The 10,633-nt window shown below is 36.3% G+C and overlaps 1 protein-coding gene across 11 annotated transcripts in view; it reads right to left on the minus strand.

Annotated features, from left to right (window-relative positions):
- The window catches only part of tenm4 (teneurin transmembrane protein 4), a 275,962-nt gene extending 268,362 nt beyond the window's left edge, over nt 1-7,600 (minus strand). For all 11 annotated transcript variants that reach the window (XM_038282836.1, XM_038282837.1, XM_038282838.1 and 8 more), the window contains exon 1: nt 7,156-7,600. The gene's annotated coding sequence lies outside the window, so the exon portion shown is untranslated. The remainder of the gene's footprint in view (nt 1-7,155) is intronic.
- Between the last annotated feature and the right edge of the window lie 3,033 nt (nt 7,601-10,633).

Genomic DNA, 10,633 nt, shown 5'->3' on the forward strand with positions numbered 1-10,633 from the left:
TAACTTTATGACTTTATTCTCATAATATTATGACTTTATTCTCCAATTAAAACAAAATAAAATCTGTAGCCTGGCCCTAATACTCAATCATAAGGAATAATAAGTTGGAAACTCAAAAGTCTTTTTTTCCCCAACTAGCCTATGAAGAGAATTTTTTATTTTTATTTTTTATGGCTGCTGTCAACCAGTCTCTGTCACAAACGCATATTAAAAATAAATCAGAGAAAGCACACATGTAAGAAGCTCTACTAGTTTAAACTTTACCTTATATAACATGTTAGACATGTTTGCTATTTATTCTATTAGCAGGAGAGAGCTTTTAGCAAATAATGGAAGGTTATCTTTTTTCAGCACAGTGGTGTCGTTTCAACCTTAATCTGTGCTGAAACATTATTAATAAGCAAATATGGCAGCTTAGTGGGAATTTTTAAGAAAAAGAAATTACTGTATCTACAATTTCCAGAGGATGTTGTTGGAGTAATGCTAGCTGAGCTTATAAAATTTGCTAATATAAAATCGTAACAGGAGTCGAACAACCCAATTCTATAACAACCCTGTTTCTATTTCTTCATCAAGCTACTTCTTCACCCAAAATACGGTAGAAAAAGTAAATTTCCCAGAAAAGCAACCAGAGATACATTCTTAAAGTCTGTATAAAATCATCCCCCCAAAACACAGTGTTTCTATTTTTCTATCTTAATTGTGATCAGTTAGAGGAGGAGGTTGGACATTATTTTGAGGAATCTGAATAGATTGAAGCTTTCTGGTTGCTCAGAGTAGAGGAGAATATATCAAAGCAAGGTATGTAGTGCATATTACCTCCACACCTGTGAATTTTCATTTTCTTTAGCAGCAGTAAGAGTAATCTAAAAAAAATTGGTACATGAACACTGTGCCATGTTGGACACAAAGAAGAGTCTGTTTCTACTTGCCCAAGAAGAGAAATCCTATCCGGTGTCTGGGAGCCGAGGTTCATAATTTCGTCCTCAATTTCACTCTCAAATACTCACTCTCAAACTCTTTGTGATTTCAACATTTAGAACACCAAACAGAAATACAATTCTAGTTATTTTAGGAATACAAGGCAACTAACTGAATCCAGAAAAAGATGTTGATACTTCATGAAAATAGAGTGTTAGGATCAAACAAAAATAGAAAAAAATGGATCTAGCCTTTCTTTTATTCATACTTTTATATAATGTTTGTAAGCAAATGTTACCAGAAATCTAAAATCAAGCCTCCCTATAATTTCAACTTTTATCAACTTGTTTGTTTTCTTATCCTAATTAAGGTCGTAGCAAAAATGAGCTTGAGAGTATTTTAAGTTTAATTTTTCTGTGGTGGTGGTGGGGTGGTGGGGTTGGGGTGGGGGTGGGGTGTGGGGGGCTGACGACTGAATGACCAGATGTAAATCTATAACACTTATGTATGTGAACTAGGGCTGGGCAATTTAACAAAACACAATTTTCAAATGCACTGATTTTTAATCACACTATATTTAACCAGCGTAAGACACTAAATTTCTCCCTCCAGCCCTTTAGCTGGTGGTTAAATTTTTGAAGTGGATTTGCCACCATGTATAGCTAGCATGCAGATCCATGCATGTACTTAGAAATAAACATTTTTTCACACAATAACTACAGTAAAGTCCTGCAACAATGGACTCTGGGCAAGCAAGCTTTCAAAAACCAAAAGTCTGGAGTGAAACATCTACAACCTTCGGGTTAGTACAAAGGAAAATCAAAATAAAATGGCAATCAGAATTTTGGTTAAAAATAACAACAATTTAGCTTTTTGTCAAAATCATTCAGCCCTAGTTTTTGTACTTAAAAAAGCATTTATGGACTAAACATCAATGTCAGTTAGAGATAACAATAAAGAATGGCAAGAAGAGACAAGAGGAGAAGAGAAACCTACCAATTTCTTTTACAGGCCAATTCTTATTTTTCCTACAGATTTATTGCACAGAAATGATTTATGTAAAGTTCTTTGAATTCATAAAATCACATTTGCAAACTTACTGTATACCAAACGCATACAGATTATTTGTAGAAGAATCTGTTTCTAATCCATTAAACAATGAAAGGAATAACAGGATTATCCCAAATTATTCCACAGATCCTGATAATGCCCTAATGAAGGCTTTTTACTGATTCAATTGTTGATTGATTATGAACAGCAAAAAGTATGAATCATTATTATATAAATATACACCAACCAGTCAGCCAATGGTTCCTGAATAAGGTCAGTAATCAACATAACAGATACTGCAAAGATAACATTTTAGATTTTCTGCTTAAATGCTTCAAAACTAAGAGCTTCTATCATATTTATTCTATGACGCATCAACTCAACGCATGTACGTCCATGCACTTTCTGTGAGATTATTAAATATCAGATTAAGGTCAGGGACATATGCTTATGGACAATTACTTTCATACAATTTTCTTCCCTTTGTTGCAGAAAAAAAGTCAATTTTAAGGTCAGACCTCAAAGCAAACAATAGATTGTTATTTTAAGCATGAAAATGTTTGTGTGCTTTCCATTCATTTTAGGATGTAACAACAGACCTGTGAAGCATTCACTAAAGACTTGATTTCTCAACATGTACAATCCTTAAATGCCAATAGCTGTTTCAAAAGGGTGGCATGTGCGAACAGTTCATGTTCACAGTATTTGTTCTGGACATTGTGTGAAAGCTTCCCTTCCAGCCACCTAGCAAAACGCTCCACAAGATCAGTGGGTGAGACGGTAAGCAAACTTAGCAGCAAATCTGCAGCTCGCAGCTCAGATTTGTTGTTTTTAACTCTAATCTCATGTTGCCTTTTTAATTCTCTTGTAGGTATAACAGATAAAGTCTATGACACATGCTTCGCTTTTTCTTGTGCAGTCTGATCAATTTAATGTCACCATAAATCTTTCATCACATTCTCACAAGCAAAGCCAATCAGAGGAAAGCTGTCTCTCAGCAAAAAAAACAACACCCACCACTCTACAATCACTCTGTCCCTCCGTAACACCACATGCTTCTGATTACTGCTGTGTATTCAACTACTGATAAACAAGATTTTCAGTCAACTTTTAAGACAAAAATGTTTGTGTTCATGTGTGTGGGTCTATGACAGATGAAGGAGGAAACCGCATGTATTTTATTCCCAAAAAAAGAGGCCCAATTGTGACAGCCATTTGTAATTTTGTTCTGTGAGAAAGATCTTAAGACGATGGACGCAGCTTAAATCAAAGACAAATACTTCAGGCTGAAAGATCTATTCCCCTTTTTGTTTTAATCGGTACCTCAATAAAAACATTAAAAAAAATCAGGTATGGGCTAAAACTGGAATTAAATTAAGACGGAGATATCAAATGAAGTAATTTTCGCTAAATTAAGATAAATTTTAAGGTTATCTGTGCTGAGAGGCAAATGAAAGCTGTTTGTCGTTCCTTATTCTCAACGAACTAATCAGAGATAGCGTTCTTTTCATCATCGACTGTATCCAGTCCCCACATGCAGGCAGCTCCTCCCCAGATGACTGTACAGTTCTCATAACAATTATTACTTCAAATACATAGCATCCCCAAAGAAACTCCAGGGAGAGAGAAGCATTTCATTTTTCTTTTCCCTGTCATCTGTCTAGCCTCGTACAGCATTAGCACAAACACAATAATCGTTTATGGAATATAACAAGGTCCGACTGCAGCTTTCCACACCTTGTTTCACAGGAAAACGAACAGCCATGCGGAGCGCTTGCAGCAAGACAGCAACTAAGGTGAAAAGACGAGCAACAGATTTTTCATTTGTGACTACAAAGGCTGGGCCGCTCCCCCACTTATCATGCAGGGAGAAATGGTGCTGAGGCGGCTTCTCTCAGCTCATCAGCACGACAAAGACGAGTGGGAGAATGCGGCCTTGTTCTGCAAAGGTTAACCTCGAGGGGACCTAACAACTTCAGGCTTTTCATTTGATGCTTCCACCAAACACTCTCCACGGAGATTTGAGGGCCTCTGGATTCCCCTGGATTTAACCTCTAATATCTGAGGTCGTGCCCCCAAACCTCCCCCAATATGACCATTGGTGGCACTTGTGTGTTCAAACACTCACCTACTCTCCTTTCTGTGGGCATCTCACGTCTGGGCATCTGCAGAATGTCCTGGGAAAACTCATCTGCCATGGCAGCATAAAATGCTGTAGCTTCTTTGTTTTGAAAACTCTATAAAAGTTTTACATTTCTTAATGAAATTACAGATGCACCTTTACGGCGGTTTCAAGCCATTGATCAGTTTCCAAGTCTCTTCTTTAAGGGATAAAAACATTACAGCATCTTTGATTGGGAAAACCTTTTTCCAAGAAAGGCAAATGAAAATTTGTAAGAGGTGGTCTGTGCAGAGGTATCCCACCTTAAAAGTAGCTGATGACAGGGAAACTAAAATAAAAGTAATTTTCAAAAGAATCCGCTGCTTTAGAGGCAAACATCAAATAAATATGATGCATCAATCCCAGTTAATAAAACTTAACCACTTTTTTTGGAGAAATGACCCGCTGGTTGCCATTTCTTTCCACAAAGGAATATAACTCATAGAATAAATAAAAAATGTGCTGCAAGGCAGTGGATAGAGGTAGTAATGTTGAATACTTAAGATAACAATGAATTTTAAAACAGTATCTGTGTGTATTAAACAAAACTTTTTCCCTAACTTTCATCTGTTTCTTTCTTTTTTTTCATTTTATGAAGAAAATTCATTAAATTAATATACATATAGGACATTTATCAAAAAATTCAAAGCTCTTAGATTTGGTGTACTAATTTAGCAAAAAGAGATTTTTTTAATAGGTTTTAGTTAAACAACAGAAAACTTTTTTTTAAATTAGTTATTTATATGCAGTGGAGGCTGGTTAATTCATCAAATTGGACTTGCTCAGTTCCTCCTATTATCAATAATGTAAGTAATTATGAGGGGAAAAAAACCTCAGTAGAAATATAATTTTTATGTAGGATCATAGCGTAATTCCTAATCAGTAGTACTCCTACTACAACTCCACTACTCAGAGAGACATGTGTAAGCTTTTCTGCAAGCCTTACAACTTGCTAAATCTGAGTTCAACACTGATTTATGCTGTGTTGGGCCCCAAAAAAATGAGTCCCAGGGGTCCCCCTTTTTGCCTCTCACTCGCCCAGTCTCAAATATCCGTGTGAACTACTTTTGCATCTCAGTTTATTTCATTTAATTTGACTAGCTGGATTATGATTCCCTGTGATAATAAAGATTTTATAACCCCCACCACCACAATACTTGGACAATAAAAAGTCCAGCTGAATTATAATTTATTCAACACTGAATTTCTTATGATTTTAATTATATAGGGGCTTTTGGTTGTGATTTCTTCTGACCTATTGAAAACCACAGCATTTCTTGTAGATCTGTTCATGAATTTTATTCATGATGATATTATGCTCGCTGCAGTAAAACTATAAGCTATGCAGTTTTCCCTATAGGCCTCCCTTTCAAAAGAAGCAAACACAGTCCAGAGAGAGGAGCTGCTATCACACTGAATGCAACAAAAAAGTTGAATAGGAACCAGAGATGCAGTAATAAAACACCAAGAACTTGAAATTGGACAATTTATTCATTGACTGGCTTTGATGAGGAATTACAAGATTAAATGCTGAGAAAAATGCTTATTTTTTGTGGTTATTACATAAGTCAAGAGAACGAGCTCAGACTATTTTCAGTCACTAAAAGCTATACAGGTTTCGAGTTCCTTAGAAATCTGATAGTTTGATCATATAATAAAGCATTTTGTTGACTTAAAACTATCTTTAACCGGGAGCATTTTTTTCTTCTTCTTTTAGGTGAATTCATTGTTTGGAAGGGATGGCAGTTTGTCAGAATTTGAACTGCCATATGAGGCATCAAAGAGAATAAAAAATCCATTGTGGCTGCGACTGACTAGTAGATCTCAAAGCAACATACCAAAATATAAATAAAATGGTGGAAGATTGTACAGACGGTGTTACCTAAATCTGAAAAAGATCAACAGTTTGGTTGCAAACATTAAATATTTATAAAGAATGCCAAAATATATGCATGAATCAAGATTTATATTGCAAATGGCTTTATGTAATGCTTGCTAAATTTAAAAAAGTTCCATCCACAAATATTTTTTGGTGCTTTTAGAGCCTGAATAAGAGTTTTAACTACTAAGGGACTGTAGGTAAAGGGAAACCTTGTTTCCATTAAAGGAAAATTTTGGCTTGACTTTACTAACTGGTACATAAGTAAAAGAAATGTAAAGTATAATTTAAATGTAAGCAGTACTGATACAAAATGAGTTCACCTATTTGATTTTTTCCCCAAATGTGTTTTCAAGGCCAATAACTTTCTCCATTTATTGTATTGTTTTATTATTATTTTTTCTTGAAAGATGACCTTCCATTATGAAATTCTACAACATTATGAAGTTATTTTTAATGACAACAAATGTTAAGGAATTCAAAGGTTATGTCCCTGTAGTCAGCTTTCTGCAACTTTTAGAAAAATCAAAAGAAGTATATCAAAGAACACGCTTTGACAAGTGATTTACAGACAGGAAAGGAAGTAAAACTTTAGCTTTAATGCATTTCATGAATAGTAAGTATCAGATGAGTTTTGACCTACAGATAAAGAAAACATCGGCATATTCCGAGCTTTGATCGATTGATCGGTGCATCTCTGGTGTTAACATTGTCGCAGCCTGCTTAGAGAGGCTGTTGCAGAACATAAGGTTGGTCATAATGTGAAATCCAATCCCTAAATCCTTAAAACGCATCCTCACCATCCTCCTTTATTTTCTCACTACACTGACTTAAAATAGGACAAGGTGCGCTCACTCTTCCTTTCCAGACTTTTGATCTCCCGGTGCCTCCAAATACTGAGCCATCATATTCCTGCGGGCTTTCTAAAGGCGCAGGTAGCGCAGGTAACGCACCGCGCTGCGCGAAATCCCGCTCCTGCCCGGGATCTAATATGAGAGGGACAGAAACCCCGCACAAACCCACGCTGTGCAAAAACAACACCCACCGCCTGGGCTGCGACTGATCACTGCGTCCCGCAATACAGTACTCCTCTATGGCTTAACGTTGCGTGATGCGCGTTCCGGATGGAAATATTGAGCCTTACCATTCTGGAGACATGTCCATCGTAGCAGGCCCGTCCCATTAACAATTTATCAAATCAGTGTGTGAAGCCTCTTTACTTCGTGTCCTTCTGCTTCTTCCCTCCAAGTGGTTTTGATAGTAACCAGAGCAGGCGAGCGTATTTCCACTATGCAAGGCAGAGCAGTCCTCCTCCTCCTCCTCCTTCTGCGCTTCCAAGGTGCTGCTGCTGCTCCTGCTGCTGCTTACAGCGCACTCAGAGGGGCACGCATGGATGAGGAAAGGCAGCCGTCCAAGACGCCCATTAACAAGCACGGCTCTGACTGAACCGCTGAGAAAATCCTCCGGGAGAAATATGCGAGATAGCCTCGAACACGGCAAAGGCAGATAAGGTGACGCGCCAGCCGATATGCTGGGAAACGGTGAGCTGCGTGGTCCCTCACTCCCACCACCCTCTGCTCACGATTTACAATAACGAGTTTGGAGAGGGGATGAGTGAGCCACCGCGCGTGGTCGCCCCCTTTGGTTTAGCGTCCAAATATCCACCCTTTTTATTTATTTATTTGTTGCTGTCTGTAATAATCCTTTAGGGGGATTTTAGAGTTCAGAGGGGTGACTTTGAGATATTAACCTTGAGCGCATTATTTTTATTCATTTTCTTTCTTTTAAAGAGTTACACATTGCAAAAACTTTAAAGACAAGGATAACACAATCAGAGGTTGTACAATTATTTGTTCTATATTGTTAAAAATCTTAAAGTCTTGGGTGATACACACACCCAGGAACAGCCAGGCGTTTAAGGGGACCTTAAGCAGGAGCCAACTTCTTGACAAGACCACCCACTACCCAGCACCACAGCAACATCTCTTTTATGTCTTGTAGTTTGAGCACAAATGCAGGCATCAAGAAAATCCAATGTTTTAAAATGAATAGAACTGCTACTATGCTCAGTTGCAAGTTAAAGTAGTTTTATTGTAATGCTTGTTGCTGCGCACTGCCTGAGCAAGCTGAAAGTATCCTTCTATAGTGTTTTCGCTTAGTAAAACTTATTTCGGCCAAGTTTTGAATAATTTCAAACAATACATGGTCTTGGTTTCAAAGTATTTGGCGATTATCTATGAAAGCCTTTTCATAAAACCCAAAAGTAAAGTTACACAGTGGCACAGTCCATATTTTGCTGCACACTGGCTGTCAGGGGCAAGAAAGGTGGCCTCTCTTCTTTTCCTTTACTTATAAAAGAGACATATTCTGTTCCTTAGAAATGTTTCTGATCATAAAACAAAACAAAACACTGACAGTCACATGAAAGCAAAGCGGCATGTCTGTTAAGCAGCAACCTGAAGGGCTGGCACCAGATTGAAAAACTGGCTAACATACATAAATAAGTTCATCTTGATCTCATCAGGCAAGGACATGGTCAGAGGAGAAGATTTCTATTTGCAATAGGAATTTCTACATGAGTAATATATTTCAATTTATTTTAATCAGTCAAAGATATGATTTTTGTCATTTAAGGTTTCTAACCAAGTTAAAACAATATTAACACAAACACTAAAACCCATGTTTGAACTATTGAATGTACGGAAATGACCTGGTGTTTTTAAGAAGGTCCAGTGCCACCCGTTGTGCCAGTGGACATGGTTCCAGTAACATGTGTCTGTTTTGTCTTCAGCAATTTTTGCAGAGTTTCTGTATCATCTTTAGAAGAGGCTGCCTTCCCAAAAGACAGCCATGCAAACCAATTTGATGCAGTGGCAGCATATGGTCTGAGCACTGACAGGCTGACCCTCCACCCCTTTAACCTCTGCAGCAATGCTGACAGCACTCATGTGTCTGTTATTAAGAGACAACCTCTAGACATGACATGATTATGTGCACTCAATTAGTTTGGTCATATATGCTGTACTGAAGGGGCAGAAACCCGCCATTTTTTCAACCCAAACAGGAAGTACTCTCTGGAAGTCAGTCCCATAATGGAAGTAAGTCCCAACAGGAATTTAATGAAGTCAGATTAAATTCACTGACCCGAGGTTTACGTTTCTTATCCACTAATGTTAGGTTTAGCCCTCAGGGGAGAGGATAAACCAAAGGTATTGAATTAGGTCTCGGTATTAAATCCTCTGACCTTAGGTTTTGGTTTTCTACTGAACTTCTATCATGAATTTGTGTTTATTGGTGGGTGTGTGTATTTGGATGATCAAGTAAACAAAGAGTTCAAGTTCAAGATACTCTACAAACACGCAGTCAGGAGTCATTTATGTAAATAAAAATGTACATTTCCATAAGTCTTTAGAAGAAAAACTAAAAAACACAGCTGAAAAAATCAGCCTTAATTTTATAAACAGCCCCTGTATTGTGCCTCTCACCCTAGGTGGAGCCTTTGCTGTAAGGTCTTGGCTCTTTTTAACGGTGCTTGCATTTTCTTACAACTATGGGTATCTTAATGTGAAACAATCATTTTTTTAGACCCCCAGAGTTTTTTTGGTTTCAAGTTGAACTTCAAGTGACCAGTGTGAGGGTGTGAGAGTGATAACATTAAATTCAACACACCTGCTTCCCATTCACACCTTGTAACACTAACTAGTCACAGAACACTTGGAAAATGGCTCATTGAGCACAATTTGAGAATTTTCACTTTAATGTGATAACAAATTTATTTCATGAAAAAAAACTAATTGTATTACACTCCCAGAAATAATTCATGTAAATTTAAGATTTATATTTATCTATTACATAACAAATTCCTATTTACTTTTTTTTGGAATATTTTAACACAAGCCTATTAGATAAAACTGACATTGTGCGTATTCATTTTTATAATAAAACTTTTTTTTTGATTGTATAATAATCAGGTTCATGACTTTAGTAATAATAACCTACATGTACTCAAAATTAATACTAATTTGTGTATTTATTTCAAATACATACCGTTTTGAAAAAAGCTAATTATTATGCAATTCAAACAAATAAACGTTATGTTTTAGAAATAAATAAATACACTCATTAGTATTCATTTTAATCAGTATACTTTATTAATTCAAAATACCTGAACCTTATTTATTTTAATTCAATAAGCTATGTTAAATTAATGAATATCTATCTTGTAAGGTTTATTTAATATCTTTATGTTAAAATTATATTTTAAAAGTAAATGGGAATTTGTTATGTAATAAAATTAAAGAATTATTAAAATTTTGGTCAAAATATTACTGAGTGTTAAGTGTAAGGGGTTACTCCCTTTTTGGATATACAGTTTTGAAACAGAAAAGTAAATATTACTCCTACTACAGTAAAAGTAATCTTATATTGATAATAACACTTATCTAAGTTCTAATAGAATTAGAAATAGAATTTGAACCCACTTAAATGTAGAATTTCTCAAGAAATCATGCTTTTTTGAGTAGAATAATGCAAACAATAAGTTGTACTTATATATGGAACTCCTTCTTTTCTCTACAGCAAGAATATCTGTGTTATTGGACCTAAATGGCTTTCTTGTCATT

This window comes from Cyprinodon tularosa, unplaced genomic scaffold (genome assembly GCF_016077235.1).
Source record: "Cyprinodon tularosa strain WSP-4 unplaced genomic scaffold, ASM1607723v1 ctg188, whole genome shotgun sequence".
Taxonomy (NCBI): Eukaryota; Metazoa; Chordata; class Actinopteri; order Cyprinodontiformes; family Cyprinodontidae; genus Cyprinodon; species Cyprinodon tularosa.